This window comes from Psittacula echo (genome assembly GCF_963264785.1).
Source record: "Psittacula echo genome assembly, chromosome: 9".
Lineage (NCBI taxonomy): Eukaryota > Metazoa > Chordata > Aves > Psittaciformes > Psittacidae > Psittacula > Psittacula echo.
In genome coordinates this window covers 9858944-9880574 of record NC_137745.1, presented here as the reverse complement: position 1 = coordinate 9880574, position 21631 = coordinate 9858944, and the positions used below count along the sequence as shown (strand labels likewise).

General features: G+C 41.4%; 1 protein-coding gene across 1 annotated transcript in view; it reads left to right on the top strand.

Moving 5' to 3' along the window:
* Positions 1 to 21631, top strand: part of FOXP1 (forkhead box P1) — a 342476-nt gene that overhangs the window by 100116 nt on the left and 220729 nt on the right. Inside the window, exon 2 of the mRNA XM_080625719.1 lies at positions 17292 to 17357. The gene's annotated coding sequence lies outside the window, so the exon portion shown is untranslated. The remainder of the gene's footprint in view (positions 1 to 17291; positions 17358 to 21631) is intronic.

The window sequence follows — 21631 nt, the reverse complement described above, 5'->3', positions numbered from 1 at the left end:
GAAATGTATGAGAGGAGCATCATGCTGTTGGTTGGGTTTTGCAGGGTCTTCCTCACCAAGATCACAGTGGCCAATGCTGGAGTGAGCATGGACATAGCTTTGGGCAAAAGGCACACATTTACTCTTGACTCATCTTTACCATCCCCATCTTTTGGCAAAGGAGAGATGGGACAACTGACAGGGCTTCATTTGTGAATGGACAGCAAATAAGGTGGTGAGGTGCCTGCTGCAAGCACCTAGGAGCTGAGCAGGAGCATGGCCCCATGCTGCCGCCTGCACCACGTTCCTTGGGTGCTCAGCAAGGTAGAACGTTCTGCTCTTGTCTGTTGGAAGAACAAGACCACATTTCCATCTTGCCTCGCAGCAGCAGACTAGTATGTTAGTCTGCGTTTGCTGGCTAGACTTATTCTGGCTAATGTTTGCCAGATTCTTCTATTACATATTAAAATAAGATCTTATGAGTGAGTTTGATTTTTGTGCATGTTTCAAAAAACTAGGCCAGCCCTACCAAGCACATTTTCGTGTTTTTGTTTTGCATTTTGTCATTTTACATATTGAAAAATGGAATGCAAAAAAGAAAAAAAAAGGCCTGTTAACATCAAAAAGAAATAAAGCTTTGCATTATTCTGCATAAGTGTTAAAATCTGACTGATAGTGTGTATACACAGACTTCATTTTTTATGGTGTTTCGTTTCCCCACCCAAAGATCGCAGATGCTACGATAAAAATTAATGCCCTTTCGGTAAATGCTTTTCTTTTCCGAGCTTGGCCTCAAGAGGGTCACACATTGCTTTTGTTAACTAATAAATGTGGCAAGATGTAGGTAAAAATAATAGGCAGACATTAATTTGTCGGGGCAGGAACTTCTAAAAGAAACCGCAGAGCATTTCTTCCTTCTTAAACTCCGCTATTTTAATGTAATAAAGTTTTTATTTTAACCATCAGGAGAGGAGCCCTGTTTGTAGAATTCATCTCTAAAAAATGTCTTTGTGAATTGAGATTTTAGGACTACCTATTTGGAGGATGTTCCATATGATAAATGACCCTTATAAGACAAGGAAAAAGAAGTAATTTTGCATGTCTGCTTCCTAGGATGTGTGATAATAATAAATGAACATTTTATATATCATTATATATATATCATGGCAGAATAAAAATCAGAAGATATATTATTCATTATTCCTGTTACTTTATATTTAAAAGGCAAAGGTTTTTGCTGCTTTGCCAAAACAAGGGCTACAGAATGTATTTGTAACAATCCCCGCAAATATGAAGGGTGGAGAGATCTTCCAGGTTGTTAGCACTGAAGAAAATGGAGATGCCTTTAATTGTATTCATTTGAACATTAATACATTAATGCTGAGATTTAAGTCTGTTACTATTAAAAATTAAACTGCAGGGGCAGTGTGCAGATCATATGCTCTAGTGTAAGTTGTCAGGTGCAGCGTTTGCAGTTTTAGCCTGTGCTTCCAGCACTAAAATGGGTGTCGGAGCTGGGCTTTGGCTTCTCAAGGGACACTTCTTTTACGCCACCCCCCTGGTTTCATTTCTGGCAGCAGCATTTCTTTTCACAGATGCATTTGCACCACCTGAGCAAGAGTTGTCCTGATTAAAATCAGAGGAGCATAAGGAGTAACTTGTTTGCTGTCCTGAAGTCCTCTTGTTCTTCTCCCTGTCCATCCCCCCCCTGTGTCCGCAGCTATTTTGCAATATGCAACCCCCTCCGAGCACCGCCTGCGGAACTGGAGTAGCTCTGGCATGTAGATTTCCCAGTGGGATAACTTGTATGGATGGTAATTTTAATGAGACCTGATTTAAGCAGTACAATAGATCCATAAAACTAATACAAGCAGACTTTCAAGAGCTCTACTATTTGTCAGGGCAGTGAATTTTAGAGGTGCATCCATTGGCTTGGTAAAGAATATTATAATCTCGCAAATTTAAGCTGTATTAATTCAGATTGTTTCTATGCAAAGCACTGTGGAGAACTTCTCAAATCCAGGGCAGGCCAAATATAGACTTATTTATTTTTGAGGCTCAGCTTTCGTCCAAAAATCACGCTGGAACCACAAGACCTGAAAGCTGTGCTCTCTCTATAGGAATGAATGCAAAGTCTGTACGAGTGCACACAGCTGTGCCTCTGAGCTGTGACAAACCATTAGCTTTGCTTTTTCTCCCCTTCATTTAAGGCCACCGCTTGGTCCATGCGTATTTCAACCTCTCCCGTGCTGTCACACCTAGTTATATATGGCAGTAACACAGTTTTCCTCTGCCCTGCGGATACAGGCGTTACACCCATCCCAGGCCCTGAAGCCAAGTAATTACACCAAGTAACACTCTTGGTCCGTGGCTTTTATTTTTCATCCTGGTGCTCAGGAGTCACTCTTGCTGTTGTTGGAAATTGTGTAGTTCTGCTTGGCCTTACTGAACTGTTTTCTTATCCTCGCTTTCCTCCCAAGCCTCTTCCCTCCATCCTGTTTGGTGGTTGGGTTTGATATTTCCCAGTGAGCTTTTTTCACCACAGCTATCTCAAATGGCACAGAAAGAGAGCAGGTGAGGGGAAACTCAGGGCAGGAGCTTGTGGTGGGTATGGGGAGAGCTGGAGCATGACAATAGGGAGACCCAGCAAGCAGCAGAGAGCAAGGGGGAAAGAGGGCAGAAGAGCATCACAGGGGAATAAATAGGGGAGAAATGAGGGAGGGATGGAGGCAGAGAGCAAGGGGAGGGATTCAGCGTGCAGCTGGGTGAAGGGATGCCTGTGCCACAAAAGGAGACCGCACTCTCCCAGCCCCATCCCAGGTAGATGCACAGACGCAGGCAGGAGCTCTGGCCGGAGCTGGTGATAGCAGTGACCTGTGTTTAAAGGGCAGGGGGGCAAGTTTATTTGCTTTCTCTCGCAGGCTATGCTAAGTGATTTTGCAGTTTGAGTGGAGTGGCATTATTGCACTTAGCTCTGCATTTATTAAATAGATTTGTTCTCCAGCTCAAGTGTTAAGTGTGTGTTATGAAACCTCAGAGCCAATCTTAGTGGTTGCAGTGTGCAAATATTTTTAAAATTATGTAATTAAGCAGAGCTGGGGCTGCAGTGTCCACTGAAGTGATTTAGTAATTGGATGGTTTGATTAAATTTCATGTTATTTTAGTTTATACAGAAAGGATCGGTATCTGTTTCACAGAGAGGGACATCTTGCAGGGCTGTCAGTGGTGGTTCAGAGGTCCTTGGGAGGAATCTTTAGCACCCAATTAAATATTAACCAAGAAGATGTGACTCGTTCTTTCTCTGTCCCTGAAACTGTGTTTTGACATCTAAGGCTGGTGATAAAACTTGCTCGGCAGAATCCCTCGCAATGCACTCTATTTATCACTAGATTACTCCTAAATTAATCACGCTACAAAATCTCTCCATTGTAATTGTGCTGGGGCTCAGTGCTGTGCCATGTGTGTAAATAAAAGAATGCCCTTTTAATTTCATGTTCACTGTATCTAGCCGCTGCTGCAGCCAAACTATCTGTTTCGGTAGAATGTCATTTTAAAGGTATTGTGGTTACTGAGCGGCAGCTGTGATTGAAAAGTATGTAAACTAATCTTTAGTTGCTCGTGTCATTTTTATATTCTTATGTCAGAACACAAGAAGGCTGCTTTAAATTTGTCTTTCACTGTGTATTAATTTTCAAGTCTAATTTTTCTTGGGTTAAAGCATATACTGCGTTCTCTGCTACACATTACCATTCTGTGCCAAAGTAAATGGCTACTTGTGAAAAAGTACAAAATTAGTTCCTGCTTGATTACTGTAAAATGCATATTTATTTTCATTGGGAGAGTTTTTATTGCCAGTGCGTAAAGTACAATTATCCTGCATGGTATCAGTGACTTAGAAAACGAAATAATCAAGAACCGTATATTTATTACTATGAAAAGCGATAAGTTTCAGAGCTGTATGTTGCTTTCCCAAAACCAAGAAGGAAGGTACAAGGGGGTTTGGGGTTTTTGTGTTTTGAGTTGATAGTTTTTCTTCTAGGCTTGCACTATGCATCATTCCTGCTCTTTTAAACGCAGACCAGTTAAAATTAAATCCTCAGTTAATACCTCTGCATAAGAACTTCTTTGTCTCTTGATGCCCAACCATTGAAAATTAAATGTGGTTGCGGAGAAGTATTTATTCATACCATACCTCACACCTGATCCTGTGTCAGTATGACATCACCTTTGCCACAAAGATTTCTAGTGGTTTGAAAACGTTCCGTTGTGAAATAAGTGGGAGAGGCAGAAAAGGGGCGAGGAAGGCAACAAAAATAAACTACTGGTGGGATTTGATGGTTTGCCAATTAAAAACAAAATAAAATCATGTTCTGAGGGCCACATGCTGCCTTTGATCCTTACACAGGACTTCCATTTGTGCCGGTGGCTGTTCAGCCTGTGGAGGGAAGGCTGTATATGACTTAATTTGTATGTTGTGGGAAGTACATTTTCCTAGCATGTGGTCTAGCTTACTTGAAGAATCTGAAATGCGTTATAAATGTAAATGCTGTGTTTAAGTAAAACTTCATTATGTTTTGGTGGTTTCCAAAAATGCGCAGGATTTGACCTTAAAGTGTTATTTCAAGGTGTTATGATGTATGAGCTAGACTTTGTAGTCTTCTAAATTAAATCTTTGAACATGTTATTATTGTATTTTGGCATCGGCAAGATGTAGTTCTCAGCTATTTTCTGTCACAGCCTTCATTTTTCTAACAAGAGTAGCGAGACAGGGCCAGATTCTTCTGTAAGAGGCGTGTGCGGGATGGGGATTACCCTGCCTTAACCATGGTGTAACCAGGACAGGCCTGCCACTTGCATCCAAGTCTAAGGTCATGATGACTCCTCATCTGTGGCTCACCTTCAGGTTGGAGCCAGTGCTGCTGCAGAAACATGGGTGCAACCACCACCCACCCCGCTCCCCTTGACTGTTGCGGAGCTCCACTTAGGATGTGGTGAAGGGTTTAGCATTTGGATCCAAATCTGTTTCATATATAAAAGGGGTTGTGTTTCTATTTGGAAAATATGAGCCCCTTTTACGTAGCCCAGGTGTGGATTAGCTCTCTAAACCATTTGCCCATTCCTGTGTTTGTGGGAGACTGTTTTCAATTCTTACAAAGAGGCTGTACAAGTCAAGCTATAGAAACAGCAGAAGTGATCCAAAAGTGGATTTAAAAAAAAATAATAATAATAAAAAAAAAAAATTAACAAAGTGTTTGTGATCTCAGGTTGGTAGTCTGGATGTAGGAGCAGACATAACCGCTATACATATGCTTACGTCCAAAGAAAATAGCTGCAAAACGTTTCCACCCATGCCGTGAGTGCTCAGGGCTTGCATTTCTTCTTCCCTATGTAACAGCCATGTGTTGGTGCTCCAGCAGGGCAAGAAGCGCTGTGGGCTATAGGACACTATCCCCGCCCCAGCTCGCATCCCCCTGGGCAGCTCCCAGGCGTGGGAGGGTTCCAGCTAGCCAGACACGGCCACGGGGAGAGGCCGGGTTTGGGCCAGGGTATGTTATTGCAGAAGTCGATTAAGAAGAAGAGCTCTGAGTCAGCACCCAGGGCCGTGGCTGTCAGTCGCTAAAGCGCCAGAGAGAGACAGTCTTTGAAGTGTTGGTTTTGGTACTGGTTTCACGTTGTGCGCTCCCAGCATAAATCATGATGGTTATGCACATGATTTTTCTCTCAAGCGCAAAGCCAACCCCAAACAATGGTGAGGCCACTCTTTTGGTCACTTTGTATGGTCATCTTTCTGTCTGTCGATCCTTGGGTGGTCTTCTACCATGGCCCTGGGATAGGAGGGAGAGCAGCTGTGCAGCTAGTATGCACTGGAGGCTTGTCCTCCCTCCGTGGCCAGGAGCTCCCCATTTTCCTCCTCCTTCACAAGAAGGCTGCTTCCTGGATGGGGCCACAGCCTAAAATACCAGTGCAAATACTTGAAATCTTAGCTGGAAAAGACATACAGGATACCCTGCTTCCCCTTCGTAATTCATTCTCTGAATCTCAAATAGGACAATGCTTAGAAATGCATCCAACCTCGAGTTCAGAACTTATCGCTTACCCAGGATTCTTGAACAGCTAATTCTGCTGGCACATTATTATTCACCCTCTGCTATTTTCACATTGTGACACAAAACTAGAGAGAAGAAGAGATTGAAATTTTGACCGGTACGTTATCCTGATACCTGAGATGCCGTGTCGATATGAGAGTGCCTTTACCACAAGGACTTTCTTGGTGGTTTTAGAGATCCCAGTGTGAAGAAGTAGAAAAAGCAGAACTAATAGCTCAAGAAGCAAAAATATTTTTTTCTTAAAGAAATTGATTAACATGCAAATATGTACTGTATGCATATTAAATACCATTTCAAAATGTGATGGGCAGGAAGCATAAGTGATGCCATTTGGTTTTGTGGCATCAGTGTGGGTTGATTAAGGGGGTGGGGATAAATTTTGGGGATTATTGATATAGCATGAGTAGAGCCAGATGGTTGTATTACACATCTTTTGTGTTCTTGTTTGCTTCTTAAAGCAGTTGCAGAATTTTGCCCTGGGCAAAATTTACTCTTTGCTCGTATGTTCCCCTGTGAATTTACTTTTGACAAAGTACTTCACAAAGAGGGGAAATGCTGTGCTTTGTGCCCGCAAACTCATCTCTCCCCTTCGCGTTTGTGAAGCCAACAGACCTCTACTTAAGAAATATTTTGCAACTTGTGAAATAAATTAGCAGTAGGTGCAAGTTCAGTGTGTTTGTTGTGTATCGCTACCCCTCAGTATGTGATACTGATTTACAGAGCGTGTTGGGTTTTAAATTTTCCTTGCAGTGTTTTGGAGAAGAAACTGTGGAAGTGGCAACCAGTTCATTTTACTGCACCACGGATGTAGTGTTGTTCCATGAAAGAAATGTTGTCTTAAAGATTAATGAGCTAATTTTTCCACTACTTTTTTAAAGTTTTGAGATTGCGGTATACCTGATTCATGTGATCAAAAACACATACTTTGCAGTATTCAGGTTGAGTGGGAGAAGGTCGTGCTGGGTAGGTGGTTCTTCACTAGGTGTTTGTGACATTTGTTGGAACTGCTTATCACAGGAACCACCAAAATTTACACGTATTTGTTATTTCCCTTTGAAAGCAGATTTTTTATTCCCCTGAAAAGGTGAGGTTTTATAAAGGCTTTGTAAGAAAGAATGTATGTTGTGTTTGTGCCTCGTGCCAGTTTTCGTGGGTGTAACTCCATTGACTCAGCTGAGGTTACTCCTGATTTACATTGCTGTAAGCCCCTGGATGACGAGGTCCCTCTGCATCTAGCAATTATAGTGGAAACAGTCGTGCTTGTAAATCTGTTTTGTCCTCTGCCTTTGTCCCCGTGTGAAGCGGGTTGCTTGCAGAAGGTGAGGGGACTCGCCTCGCTCGTGGCAACAGGGCTTTTACTGGGGACCAAGTTCTGCCCAGGCTGTGAGCAGCAGCTTCGGACCCTTTGTATTGGAACCAGTACTTGATGTGAAAATGGGCAGCTCTGACCCTATTGAAATCTCTGGCTAGTTTAGTCACAAGTCTGAGGCCGAAGCAGCTTACCCCTCATAATGATGCCATTGTGCTCATCCTATCTGATCAGTTCTGGAAATGTTTTAGTAAGCCTATCTTACAACATTATAAGAAGATAATCAGCTGCCTTAGAAGGTCCCCATCTGGAGTATAGAGTTCTTTTACTGAAAGATGTTTTGCCTTTCCGAGATAGCTCTCGCATTTCATCATCTGTTGTGCAGAGATGAAGTGCATATGAAAAGTCAGTGACTCTGAATCCATCTGTTGTTATTATTTTCCACTGATAATTGGCTTGAACAATGAAATGTCTGTGTCTGTAGCCTTTGAAACTGTACACCCTGTTTATTTTCTGGAGGTCTCGCTCTACTCTCTCTCCCCCACCCCCCTTTTCTTTTTGTTTTGTTTTATTTTGGGGGGCTTTTCTGTTTCATTTTTCTCTCAAGCTCTTAACTAGTGGAGCTTGCATGAAGATGACATCTTTGACTCTGCATCAGTATGTGTCGCTTAGCATCTGAAGCTTGCCTGCCAAATTTTGTCAGGGTCCTGTGTCTATTCTGTGTGAGTATAGAGTAGGCTTACAGCAGGAAGATTGGCAGATCCAGTGTTCGTAGATATCTTACCTGAAATGTAGTATTTATTTCACTTTATTAAAATACTAATTTAGAGGCTTGTATTTAATACCTATGGAATTAGATACTACCTGTAATTGTATAATATATTCAGTTGCATCCAGTTTTGCACGATGCAGGGTATTAATATTGGATCCCACTAACAGCAGTTCCATTAGCTTGCTCAACCAGTATGAGATATATATGAGCAGGGAGGCATAACTACCAGCCAGAACTGCCAAAACAGTCATTAGAAGCTCCATTGGGATGGACAAAGGCTTTTACACAGTGATATACTGATTAAATTTTGTTCTATGGTTTATTTGCATCAAGGTTAGATCACTATCATCTATGTGAACCGTATTATCTGACACCTTATTTGGAAGGTCATTTCAATGCAAAACTGGTGAACGATACAGGGGCTCTGAAATTTCTTGCGGGATTCTTTCCTGGAGGATTTTTATCCTGTTAGGCTTGACTAACTCATGTTAGCAATTTTATTGTGCTTTAACGTGGTGAGTTTATCCAAGGAAAAGTAAAAAATTCCCTCCATCTGTATGAGTGCTCAGTGGAACTGAACACACTCGATCCACATTGAAACTGTGTGTTATACCCAGTATCCTTTGAAATAATCTGTGGCACATGCTGCAGAATCCACTAAATGTGTTGCCTCTTCTAAAGCCCAAATCTTCCTGTGTTTGCCTGAGTGTAAGTGCTCTTTCAGAATGAGATTTCGGCGCCGGACACAGTCGTGTCATCCATGTTATGCTGTAGTCTGGAACACAAGAGAGTAAGGCAGAGGAGTATAATCTTATTTGTGTTTGAATGGCAATCATTTAATACTGCAAGTTATTAAAAAATAATTAAATTACCAAAACCAACATGTAGCTAGGATTTACAATAAGAGGTCAATGTGATTTGACTCCTTAAGTTAGGAAGGGACATTGGTGAATTCCAATTGCTTTAAAATCGTGCTGCTTCATTCTATTTGTGGAATGGAAGGATAAACGAGACTGAAAAATAATTTATTTCTCTAGAAGCAAGAGTAAATCATAGTGTATAATTATGTATATTCAATTATAATAATAAATGCTTAGATGTGCTTGGTGGTTATCACAGTCTCTAATTTAGTTGTTTTTTTTTGAAGTAAATATAGTTTGGAGGGGTCGTTTTCTGAGAGTAATGTTTTGAAAATAATGTTTATAAGAGAAACTTCATAAATTTCTTCCCTTTCCCCAAACAAACTAGTAAATAGGTGTGCATTATGCCGTGATTCATAACAGCTAAAATAGGTCTGTGTGTAGAATGTCTTTTTACATAGTAAACAAAACAAGGACAGTACAAGCAAATTCAAATTTAATCTGTCAACTCAACCAAAAGTCACTATATTAATTTTAAATCCTTGTTAGAGAAAGGCTGGGCCAGGGCTGTATTGGATTTCAGTACAGTTAATGAAAATGAATTTTACAGGTGGCGTTCAGTTGTGTTTCTTCTGCTCCGGCGAGATGGGTGGCTGAGCCAAAGTGGGCATACCACACGATTCAGCTCTTTGCCAGAGCAATGCTTAGATTAGAAATGAACGTTTGGCGTTGAGTTGTTGGTGCTGTTGTTATTTACTATTACATGAGGAAAGCATTTAGCACTATGATTTGATTTGATTTTGTAGCTCCTATCCCCTTAAACAGGCTGTGTAGCTTGTCAGAGATCAGGACAGGTAGAATGCACAGCAGGCGTCTGATTTGAGCCAGTTACTCATTTGCTGAGTGTTTGTGTTTATGCAAAGGGGCCTCTTCCTGCATATTTAATCTAGAGTAAGGCAGTGGCTTTTGTTGTGTTTAGACCACATACCTTCAGTCCTTCCTTACACTGCAGCCAGTGTTGAAGCACAGAAAGGCTGGATAGGCAAAAGTGCTTTAGTGTTTTCAAACTCTCAACTTTCTGCAGTTGGTTGGGAATTACTGTACAGCCCTAAGCTTTTTTCTTCCTCATTAATGGGTAAGTTTGCACTTCGGTAGAGTAAGATACTTTTGTTTCTGTTCCATTTTGTAAATGCACAGAATGTTTGTTTGACTTTAATTGTCCAAATCTCCTTAAGCAAACCTGGTCCGCTGAGGGAGTTTGTTGCAGGCAATTTGATCAAGAATACAGGTGTTTCTGGAATATACTTCTGAATAAAGTACTAAATGGATATTGCAATAGGGCAGGTATTTGCGGGGGGGGTGGGGGGGGAAGAGTTCGGTGTTGTTATTCTTTGTACTAACAAATCCTGTTTTGTAACTATCCTGAAGATAATGCTTCCATTGTTAGCTAAAAGCTTTCAAACAGTGTGCAACGTAGAACTGCAAAAGCAGCAGCACAAGAAAAAAAGGAGGGGAAAAAATCCCCACGCCAACCCTCTGGTCTTTATTGTTTCCTTCGCAAGGGTCCTCACTAGAATGCCTGCGCTGTAATAGGAAGGTTTTTCTTATGTGGAAATTGAATCGTCTCTTCATTGATATTAATAGCACACTAGAGATGTTAGCCATGATGCAGAGTACCAGAACTGTGGAGTAGGAAACCTGATATTGCAGGGGGAAAAAATGACAGTCCTATTGCTCCTCAGTGTGAGAGACATCCCTCCCTGAGAGCAGTTTGCATAATGGCATCCTGGCTTAACTATTTACTTATAGGTATTTTTAATCTCAGGCACTTTCTTTTGGTACAGGCGTAATTACTGTCGCTCGCTCTTGTGCTTATTAACTGCGCAGCTCGGCTTCTGCTTCAGTCTGGACGAATTAGTTTTAAAAATTACTTTGGAGAGGGTCCGTGCGGTGTGCCTGCACCATGTATGTACCGTGGGTGTACCGTGGGCTGTGTTAGGAGAGCGTCGGGGAGCGGCGAGAGGGAATTGGTAGCAAAAATTAAAGCAAAGATGACAAAGGGCACGTCTTCAAAGCAGACGGCTGTAGCACAGAGCAATGTGGGAAATGTGCAGCGAGGCCAGAAGTAGTAGTTTTGGTTACCAATTAACTATTTCCTTCGTTTGAGTAACTCCTCTCAAACAGAAGAGTGTGCTGTTCCACCACATGTTGGAAAGTGTGAGAATCTGAATAAAATTTCATCAACCTTATTAAAATATGTGGGGACTTTTGGTCTTCTTGGGTACAAATCAGCCTACAGACTCGGAGGCATTTATTAACAATAAGACTGCCGAGGGTTTTTTAATAACAAAATTACAAATACCATATCTAATTGTAAGTGTATTACTTTTATGCACCAGTTAAAAAAAAAAAAACCCAACTTTTTATGAGGAAAAGTACCTCAGTCAAAGCACCTTGTGTGATTAGTGCTATTGTATTCTTAAATTTTGATTGATAGAGATAATAGTTTTCACTTAAAAATACAGACAGGTACTTTAACTTTCCATGACAATAGCTATTTGCATTTCTTTTATCTTTTTGTTTAACATTTGTGGGGGTTGGGACGGATTTGATTATTAACTCTTATTGCACACCGAGGTAAATGCTAAAACAAAGCTTTTGTTAAAGCTTCAAAGGTAAAACAGCAAATATTGTTTTTTAAAGGCTTCAATATTTAAAGGGCTGTTAAAGGATACCTCGAAAATACTTCCACATGACCGTGACCAAGAGTAGCACTCGCTTCCCAGGTAAGAGTGAGGAGTCCCGGCCGCCGCCGCTGTCCGGGCTCGGGGGCGGCAGCGGCGGCGGGCGCTGGCGCGGCCTGAGGCGGGCGGGGAGACTGCGGGGCAGAGGGGTGGCGGGGAAGCGCCTGGAGCGGCACACGGGGCGCAGAGGGGAGGGGAAGTGGCAATCCACAGTGGGAGAGCCGTCAGCCTTCCCCCGAGGCGAGTGCGGTGGAGCGCGAAGTGACGGCTCCGCTGGCTTTGGCTTGGCGGAGGTGCCAGCTATAGCGATCCCTTGCGCCCCGCGCCTGCAGCGGGTAGCTCCGCGGTGCTCGAGGAGGGGATGTTCCTCTCGCTCCTTTAATTAGGGGAGGTTAAGTTTCCAGAGGAGAGTTTTAACACAGGCATAAAATGGTTAAGGCTGGCGTTGAGGCACGCAGAGTTATTTTAAGGAACGTGGAAGATGAGGCGCGTACAAGGCAGGCGGCAGCGTTTGATCTCCTGGCTCTCAGCGTCAGTGAGATGGCCTCTCATCATTTGATTGGGCATTTGACAGGTTTGATACTTTCTGGGAACGTGTTATGGTCTTTACGTCTGATGAATTCAGTGAGGGCCAGCTCGGTTATGCAAAGTAATTCGTGTGAGGCAAATAACCAATCCATCATTAAAAGATGCAAGACTTAGAATCGCAGTTCAAATTCCGCATTGGAAGCGAGCTGTTCTTAACTTGTCTGTTAACTGTTCCCATATTTCCTGTAAGAGCTATTAAAAAAGGCAGGGGAGGAATGGATTGTGATTAGTTTCGTAGCATTGGCTTACATCGAGTTATTCTTTTCCAAGGTTACGGTGGACTCGAAAGGTAATACTATTTTGAAAGAGAAAATGTGCTGTGCTGCGTAGCTTTCTCCTCGTGCTATCATTTGTTTCTGTTTTATTTCTGTTTAGAATAAATAATAAGCACCAGCCACAGATTCTGAACAGCCTGCTAATGGCTGAAAATGAAAATACAGTATGATTTGCTCCCTCCTTCCACCGAGAAGCAGCAAGGTGGCGAGCATTAATATCCCTGTGCTTTGGCCTGTACCAAATCCATTTCCCCCTCTTCAAAGCGAGGTGGAAGAAGTGCACTTAGTCTCTCACAGTTTTACTGTTCACCTGCATTTCACTTTCTGAGGAGGTGATAATGACTCCTGGTATAGAAAATCTCCTGTACCATGGCTCCTGGGATTTAATATACACTGCACAATAAAAAGTATTCACCTTGACAATGGTTGGAACAAATATTTCTCCCTCAGGTTATTTAAAATAGTTACTTTAATTGTTTTTTAAGCTGCTGGGTCTCTTTGACAATAAAATAGGTACAACAAAACTGAAGAGACAGCTAGTGACCGTCCTCAAAGCAATTCTACACATGGTTGTTCTGTGTAGTGCAAGTAACCCAGCTGAGTGCACTGGGTGAGAAGAGTAACCTGCACACAGGATTGGGCCCACAAGCCCGCCTGGTACCGGATGCTGCTTTTACCTGTCCGTGTGCATCCTGTATTTTCAGGATTAGTAAAATAACAAGTAAAAAACATTACTTTTTCTCTTCTTTTCCAAATGTACACTTGACAAAATCGTTGATTGCATCATTTCCCACACAGGGCGAGAACATAATAATGATGAGAATAGTAGGGCATATTTCATATTTCAGCCTGCGTGCAGCTGAATGTGACTCAGGGAGTTTTGAAGGCAAAGAAGCAGCAGTATTACATGGTTACGGTTCACTTAATTTAGAAGAAATCACTGCACAGAAGTGCTTATTTGGGTCAAGTTTTGATATTTTAAAGATTTCAGTAAGGCTTGTAGTAAATATTTTAATTGCAGACATTAAATATATTTTAGCTGGTCTTGATAGCAAAAAGAAATCAAAGTAAAATTCAGAAGCTTTTTTGTGGTGTGCTATTGGGGAGGTGTGTTTTCTCTAAATTTTATTTTTAATAAAATAAAATTGTGCTTTCGAGGTAGTAGATTCTCCTAGGATCTAGGAGCGATTCCTTTGCTACTGTAGGTTTCCGATAATGAACTGTAGGCTTCTCAAGGCTGAGACACTCGTGAAAAAACCTGTACGTGTGTAATTCTAAGCAGGGGACCAGCTCGACTGTTCTACTTTCCTGTGTAAAATTACTCACAGCCAGTTTGTGTGGATCAAGGTCTTTGTTAATCTATTTTTGGCTATACCCAAGGCTCTTCTCATTTAGGTATTAGTAAAAACGTTACTGTTCTAAGTAGACTTTCATTTTGCTGTGTTCTCTATTTCTGCATATTCTTTATATTATTGGTTAAATTTGGCTTTGCAGTAGTCACTTGGAGTTAAGGCTCCATTGCAGCCTCCCTGGAATGACCTCCCTGCCCTGTAGGAGGAGACCACTAAATCAAATAAGTGGTGTGGGATCGAAAGAGTTTCAAGGTCCAACCTGACAGCAGGTATAATGGCAAAGCCTCTGATCTTTTTGTCTGGTCCCTTGGTACAGGAAAATAGGTAGGACCTTATCCAGAGCAACAGGCGGCTTTCTGTTAAAGTCAACTGGAAAGGTTACGATGCTAGCTCAGGTTGTGATCTTTGTAAGATTATTACCAGTTATCTTTCCAAAATGCTGCTGAAAAGAGCTGCTTTTAAAAGTAGCTTTTATGCAAGGATTTCAAAATGTGTTACAAAAGCATTTACCCATCTCACTGGTGGGTAAACTGAGGAACTTGGCGACTGAACCTCACATTTGTCAGGGATATCTGGTAAAAGCTCAGCAGGGCACATGTTTTGCAAGGACTGTTCCCTTGTAGGATGCCAGTTGAGCCATGGGGATGCTGTTGTGGGTGCTTGGAGACCTCCCCTCCACTTGTGAAATGTCAGGATCACTGCTGCTCACAAAGTGGGGTTTTGTTTGTGCTTGGCTTTCTATTTTAATCATCTGCTTGTGGGGAAAATATGAGTGTAGTGAAGTGTCTTGCTTTGGTAGGATGGGATTTTTTCTTTGTTTGCTCCACACACACACTTATAGTGTTGATGGTACTTTGTGTTTATCTTAAAGACAGCATGATGGAAGGAATGTGTGTTGCCTACATCAGTTCACACACCCCTATAAACATTTTCAGGAGGAAAGCCTGTATTTGTGTTTCTATGTTTTGAGATACTCAACTTGTAGACTATTAATGAGACATTTTCACAGGTGGGAACAGCTGTCTGTGCTGCTCATTTTAACTTCAGTGGTATGTTATCCAAATTTTGAAAGTCAGGTAGCATATATAAGACTTAGATAACCAGAAATGAAAGCAGTCTGCATTGAGATCAGGAAGTAATTTGTGAGAAGGGCTGATGTTCTCCTCATCCCTAGGTCTGTGTTGCTCTCAGTAGACCCTGTATGTCTCCCACCAGCGAATGGTGGGCCAGTGTTACTTGTTTCCTTGGCGTGTGTTCAGTTCATATAGGACAAATGTGCTTAGAAAACGTTACCCGCCTTTCACAGCGCTGCCGAGCGAGATTGTGTGCACATTTTATGCAAACGTGTAATTTTCAGCAGTTTCCTTAAAAAGTACGTTTTTAAGATGGTTCATTTGCGATCATGAAGACTCTGGGTAGAAATGAAGCCTGCTTGCCAAAATGCTGCCAAATCAAGGATCTGGCTGCCAAATAGCCAGAAAATTTATAAAACAGATAAATATGAAAAGAGGTTTAAAGTGTCAAATCCAAGATAACCCCTGCAGCAAAGCAGGATAAAAGCCTTTATTGTTGCTAATCTAAGAGCACATTGGATGTCAAAGGTCATGTATTTTACATAAAAGATGTATTATTTTACATACTCTCAGGAAGGTGAGACCTGACCTATTATGATGGAGTAGAGTTATGTCCTTTAAAGTGCAGAATCAGGAATCTTTTCTACATGTACCGCAGCAAAGTACATAGGGCTTCCTACACAGCAGACACGTACGAATTTTAGCCCTTGATCTTCCAGTACCACGTTACTGTGGTACCACAGAACTGTGAAAAGCTTCTCACTCATATATTTCTCAAAACATGAAATATAAAATATAAATAAAATGCCAGTGAGCAACAGAGAAAACCCATATTAATTTCATTTCAAAGTAACTTTTTTTTTTTTCCTGGCTAAAAATAATTGGGTTTCAATGGTAAAGAAGTAATGCCTCATTCTCACGGTGAAAACATTCTTCCTTCCAAAAGAAATGGCAAATGAGTACATTTTCTTTTGAAACAATTCAATGAAGATTCTGATTTTTTCCCAGAGGTTGGTATTTTACTACCTCAGTAAAAAGCTTCCCCTACTGATGTAAATAACGTAACTTACCATTTGATGAGTTTCACAAACACCCCCAATACTCCACATCACTGTGTGAATTTTAAGAACTGGAGTTTCACGTAGCTCTGTCTTACACATCCACATGTCACTGACTTTCCATTGCATATGATGTCATCTGTATCACCAAATCATTGCATAGTTTTCTGTCTGTATTACATGTTATTCTGCACCCCTGCAGCAGCAGATCAACATTTCAGTGGAATTATGTTATAATTTTACTCTATTAAGGTATTTGGTCAATTGATGTGGAATTAATTCTGAATGCTGTTAGTGGTTTGAGTTAGTAACTTGATCTAAATTAATAAACAAATGTTTTTCTTTTCTCTTGTACCATATGTTGATCCCAATTACATGAACAGAAAGTGGCAGATTGTCATGTTTCTTAAAAGATTACATACTCTTTTGCATAAGAGAGAGTACACAAGATGCAGTAATATACAGGGTAAAAAAAAAAACCCTACACGTGCTGTTTTCTCCCTCCTACTTTTTATAAAGATACACTTTAATTATTTCTCTTTTTAATACCCGCTGCTCTTACCACCTTGGCATACTTGGTGTGCTCTTGGTAATGCTTAACGAGAAGATATCCCAAGGCAGTAAACAACTTTTTGAATTAGGAAGATGCAGCAAGTTTTAAAACCTCATTTAGGACTGTGTCTCTATGGAAAAGGAGGAGAAAAAAGAAAGGATCCAGAAGCTAAAATAGCAGTGGTTACAAATGGTCTTAAAATGCCTTAAGTAAGAAGAGCCCGTACAGACAATAGTCAGATTTCTGAAACAAAGGACTGAACTCATCTATTATTCAGTCTGAAAATAGATTGATAGACATCAAGATTAAGAAAGTTTATGCTAGAGAACAAAGATGTCTCATCTCCATGGGGTTTTTTTCTTCTCTTTTTTTTCTCCCAAAGACCAAGTTGTTCGTGCTGAACTGAAGAGCCTCACACTGGCTGGTACTGATAAGCAGCAGTCCTGTGACTTGATTGTTTTTATTAACTCTCTCTGAAATTCATTCACCATTAAACACGATTAGATTCATTTGTTGCTTTATTTATGTTTGGACTTGCAAATGTGGTGCCAATGAAAATGCTTTGAGTGTTGTTGCTGACAGTGACCCAGCAGTCACGTGTGTTACCTTCTTTCTCTGCAGGGTAAGAAGAGTGACCTTTTTGGGTGGCTGTAACTGAAGATTGCTTCACAAGAGCAACAGAAGAAGGTAAATACGAATACCATTTTGTGCACAGTTTCTGCAGCATGCCTGAAGGAAGGATTTGATCCTGCAAACCCCAGGAGCGTGCTTTAGTGACGCAATTAAAGGCTTTTCAGGCAATATTCATAAAGGTTGCAGCGCTGGGCTCGGAGCTAAGCCTTTGGAGCCACCACTGTGCCTTAAGCCTGTGTTTTGCGTGGAAAGCCAATGGCACAGGTATCCAGTTGCATTTCGAGAGCCAGGCCACGAAGATGCAGTTTTTGGCTCTCATATGTGTTCTGAGAAGGTTGTTTGGTAACCAGACAGTGCCCGTCTGTGAATGGAAGACCCTACTCTGGCTGGTCTTGGTGGCCACATGGCCAAGTCCATGGCCTAACATCCCGGGTACTGGACTGGGGGCTGCAGCGGCTCAACCCTGCAGCAAGGTCCCCTTACCAGGGAAAACCCCTGGGAAATGGTCAGGTCAGCTTAAACACTGCTTTGTCCCAGGCTGATACACTCCTGGACTTACAGCAGGAGAGCAGAATTTAGCTGTTAATTTCATTGCTTATTATCACTGCAGAAATTAAAACACATGCTTTTTAGTCTTTGGAGCTCAGCAAAAAGGAAATATCACTTGCTGCAAAATGGTTTTTATTTAAAGTGATGTGCAACTCCGTTGCTTCTGAGTTAACTCCTTGCCTCTCCTCTGGTCCAAAGTTTCCAGTTGCAAAAGAATATTAACATCACAAAAGTGGTGATTCACAAAATTAACTTGAAGAAGAGAAGAGTAAAGGCAGATCAGTGTTTGGTACTGAAGGGTGTCATCCGACTGAGGTTCATATGGCTGCTTTATAATCACCTTCTTTCAGAAATTAATAGTCGGTTAAGCACCATAGCAACAAGCAACACTGATGTAAGCGCTGAGCAGTGGCTGCTGTTCACTGTGATGTCAGTGCTCGTTAGTGCTGTTCTCTTGACCTTGTTTGAATATAAAATGGTGATTTCATTTTAAACTTAGAATTTTACAGAATGACTAAATGCATTGGAGTGTATTAGAGCTATTTTTATTTTTTACTTTTATTAAAATGTACTTTAAGGGGAAAAAAAACGTCCCTGTTCTCTCCTGTTTTAAATTAAAATAGATCTGAGGATGATGTGGGTTTTTTTCCAGGTCTTTGTTGCCAAAAATACCTATTTAGTGAGGATGAAATTCATGAAGTTCAAGTAAATATTGCAGTCCTTGGCCATGCCAGTGGTGCATGTCAGCTGTATGATATATGTGTCTCTTCCTTCAAGATCTGAATATTATTGTTTGGGGTTTTTTTATGGTGGAACCCATGAGGTATTAGATGCATTTCAGCTATTGAAGGAGAAGCAGATCTTGCAGTTTAAGAAGATGGTTGTGCCTTGCTCCCTTCAGTGGTGTTCTCTCTTTGAGTTTTTGTGAAGAAGGGAAAAATTTTAAGTCCTGGGTGCATCAGAGGGCCTTAGAATTAATGGGAATCATGTGGAGCCAGGGTTCATGTGTGACCGTGATGCTTTGTGAACCAGGAAAATCAGGAATTTTGGTTGTGATGAATGCAAAACCTCTACCTTTAGACTTGCCTGAGGTTTACAGGCCATGTCTCCAAAAGCAAACGTATTTTGTATTGCTACCATCAGGACACCACGCATGCTGGACATGGCCTCTGGTGTGCATCTTTCAGGAGTAAGCAGTTTGGGTGCTTCATAGTATAATGTCACTGGAAAAGACCATTAGATTTTTCAGTCTGATCTCCTGAGTATCGTAGGTTACAGAGTCTCACCCTACACCTTTGGGCAGAGCTGGTAAGTAGAGTTTAGGTGTCTCCTAGAAGCTGATCTAGGCCGAGTGGGAAGACCCTGAGGACTGGAGAACCATGGGTCAGCTGCAGTGGATGCAGTCAGGATGCATGTTCAAGCACATGTTCAAACTGCTCAACAAAACTCACAACTTGGTGAAAAATAAGTTGTTCAGTGTGTCCTGCAATCTTAGGAGGTGTTTCTCTGGGAAGGTTTGGCCCTGTCCTGCTTCCACTGCAGTGAGGGGGTGCCATTTTCAATGAAAACCTATTTGCTGCAGAATTGGCCCATAATCTTACAACATATTTCATAAAATAAAGCCACAATGAGTGATATGTGGTCCAAGAAACTGGATGTCAAATTTCAGCTGGGTGAGAATTGGAACTGCCGAGATAATAAACCATGAGAATGGGAGATAGTAATGGGAATAGTGATAGAGTCCTAATTAGAGCAGTGCCACTGAAACAGGGAAGGTTAAGGGTTTGGTTGATTGAGTTTGAGCTCAATTGCTTGATAGCTTAATTCCAGGTGAAATCCCATCTTCTGAGTTAGCGGTTAAGCCGCTCGGTGCAGTTATAGAGCAGGACTCTGTACTCCTTGAGGAGCGGCCGTGTGGCCCTGGGCATCCCAGCACTGCTTGCTAGCATGGCCTCGGGCATGTGGGGTGGGATACAGCACAGAGCTACTCAAATAGATTTCTACTCTGCGTGGTTTGTTTGCTTTCTTTTTTTCTGTGAGCTCTAAAGAGCTCTGAACAGAGGCGCAAAGAACAGAATAGATACAGCAAGGGGCTTTGAGGGTTAAACCTTCAGAATTAAGATGTTTACGTTCTCCTTTATTTAGCACTGTTAGGCATAATGCCCAATTATATGCCAGTTTTTCGTCAAAGTAAGAATTTGAAATGTTTGATTTAGGGAGAAGGGAGGGGAAATGTATTTTTACAGAATTATGGACAATAGCGTTAGTTTTCCAGGAGCAGTCATTTGTTTAAATGTATGTAAAAGCATTTTCAATAATCAAACAGCATTCAGTGAGCACTGTAAATCAGGGATAGCTTGCATGCTGAAAAATTGAAAAGTACAAAACATGCTACTAAAGTTGTACATTATTGATAACAAAAGACACATGCAGACTTTTAAGATAGTAAAGATAGAATCCTTTAGAAAACCTTTAATGGGGAGAAAATCAACACAAAGGATTTAACAAAGTTGCACTTAGCTTAAAATTTCAAATCTTAATGCTTGTCAGAGTTAAATACTGATTAAATATTAATAATACAACAGAAGGTGCCTGCTGTAACTCATAAGCAAATGAGATTATCAACAGATAAATCTGTGCATTTGAGCATTAACTTTCTTATATATGTATATTTTCTCCTCCCTTCCCTTCAAGCCAGGAGAAAGGTCAGAAGGACTTTTTTTCTTAAACTCAATACAAAAGATGGAGTGTGCAGTTTGTCTACATGGAAAAGAGGTTATGGAACAAAAAACCCCCTCACTTTTTCCCACAAGTCCTACCACTTTGTTTCACTGGGAGGAGACATGGCTCTCAAACCGAGCTGGCATGTCGCTGTGCCACGTCTTCGTTGGCCAAAGCAGTAGGTGCTCCTGGCAGAAGTTGAAGCCCTGACACAAACCTTTTGGGAGCAGTTTCTGTTTATGATTGTCTCAGCAGTGTGTGCAGCTTCCCCCCAGCACTCTCCCTTGCTGGTCACTTTCCAGAAGATGTGCTGCTAGCATCCTTACTCCTGTTTCCTCTACCAGCTGGGGGGCAGTGATGCTTGCACATCAAGCAGTGGGCATTCAGTAGGGTGATGTTTTCCTTACTGAGTTTGGCATTTCGACTTTTCTTACTTTTGAGCTAATGGTCTTAAAACATATTACAGAGCAAAACCAGCCATCATTCTTAGAAGATGCAGTATGCAGCTGCTCCTGTGTCTTGGATACATTCATAAGAAAGTCTGTATTGGCGCATACAACCTGCTTCTTAGATATGTTCTCCAGTGTTTCCTCTGCAACAGGCCCAAACTACACAAAGCTGTACTGAAAGTATTTAGCATGATTGCTTGTGTCACCCCCAGCAGGAAGTGAGGATGTGGGAGACCCCAATTGATGCCTGCTGCTTGCTTGGTGGTGGTCACATAGCTGGATCCATTAGTGTCTGTTAGGCCACATCTAAGAATGGATGTATTTGCTGTCAGAATGTTGGGAGAGGTTGTAATATCCCACTTGTTAAGACCTTTCAGTTACTCAGACTGATGGGTGTGGTGTAGAGTGTTTCTGTAACGTCTGCTAAATGAAATTACAATATTACCTGCATGTTTTGGGGTAAACTCAAAAAAGGTGTTGTGGGCCTTTGGAAACACGAAGCGCTCGAAGACCTTACCTCCTTGGATGAAAAGTTTAGTCCAGAGATGAATGAAACTGTGACTTTTCTGAAGCAACTGGGTCAAGCAGATGTAGAAAATAGATTGAGAC